Source organism: Leopardus geoffroyi, chromosome B2 (assembly GCF_018350155.1).
Source record: "Leopardus geoffroyi isolate Oge1 chromosome B2, O.geoffroyi_Oge1_pat1.0, whole genome shotgun sequence".
In the NCBI taxonomy this organism is placed as follows: Eukaryota; Metazoa; Chordata; class Mammalia; order Carnivora; family Felidae; genus Leopardus; species Leopardus geoffroyi.
This window is the reverse complement of record NC_059332.1, coordinates 35091996-35093223: the sequence shown is the minus strand read 5'-3', so window position 1 is coordinate 35093223 and position 1228 is coordinate 35091996.

Genomic DNA, 1228 nt, shown 5'->3' with positions numbered 1-1228 from the left:
TGGATTTTTAAGACTTCTTAGGATGTTCCAGGAGCCTGGGTGGCTCAGTCGGTTAAGTGACTCCTGATTTTGGCTCAGGTAGTGATCCCATGGTTCATGAGTTTGAGCCCCACATTGGGCTCCTCGCTGCCGGCTCCCAAGTGTGGAGCCTACTTGGGATTCTCTCCCTTTCTCCCTGCCCCTCTCCCACTCACGCATGCTCTCTCTCTCAAAATAAATAAATAAACTTAAAAAAAAGACTTTTGGGGTGCCTGGGTGGCTCAGTCGGTTGAGCGTCTGACTTCGGCTCAGGTCATGATCTCACGGTTCATGAGTTCAAGCCCCGCATCGGGCTCTGTGCTGACAGCCTGGAGCCTGGAGCCTGCTTCGGATTCTGTGTCTCCCTCTCTCTTTGCCCCTCCCTCGCTCACGCTTGGTCTCTCTCTCTCTGTGTCTCTCAAAAATAAATAAATGTTAAAAAAATTTATTTTTGAGAGACAGAGAGAGAGAGAGAGAGAGAACATGAGTGGGGTGGGGGCAGAGAGAGAGGGAGACACAGAATCCGAAGCAGGCTCCAGGCTCCAAGCCATCAGCACAGAGCCCGACGCGGGGCTCGAACTCTCTGTGAGATCATGACCTGAACCAAAGTTGGACAGTCAACCGCCTGAACAACCCAGACACCCCCCCGCCCCCCAAAGACTTCTTAAGATGTTCTGTCAAGATTCATGGCGACTCTATCCAGGGATAGTGGGATTTGGAAAACGTGCCCCTTATCAACTCCTCCTTTTGAGTTTTTCCTCCAGCTCAAAGGATGGATGTGTTGCATTCAGTGGCCTTTCTTTCTAGAGCCTTCTCTCTTTGGAGAGAACTGAAGGTGGAAGTGATAAAAACTACCTCGTCCTTCTGCCCCCCCCCCCCCCACCTGCGTTCCCCATAAGGACTTGCTTTCTTTTCCAAGGACTGGCCTTCCTCCAGCCAGGTCTAAGGTTGTTTTTTCTGAGCACTGGTTTCTTGTTGAGGTTTGGGTGTGATAGGGAAGTGTCAAGTGAAACCGTTTTTCTCCTAGCTGAGGTAAGCCTCCTATCGCTGGAAGAGCAGGAAGCAGCCCCGTGATAGGACGGGACGGGGCTGTAACTGGCCAAGGTTGGCGTGCACTGGCCCTCGGCTCTCTGGATTGGCTGCCCATGAGCTCAGCTCCTGGAAGTTAGGATATATATACATGGGACCGGGGCCAGAGCATCTTCTGAAA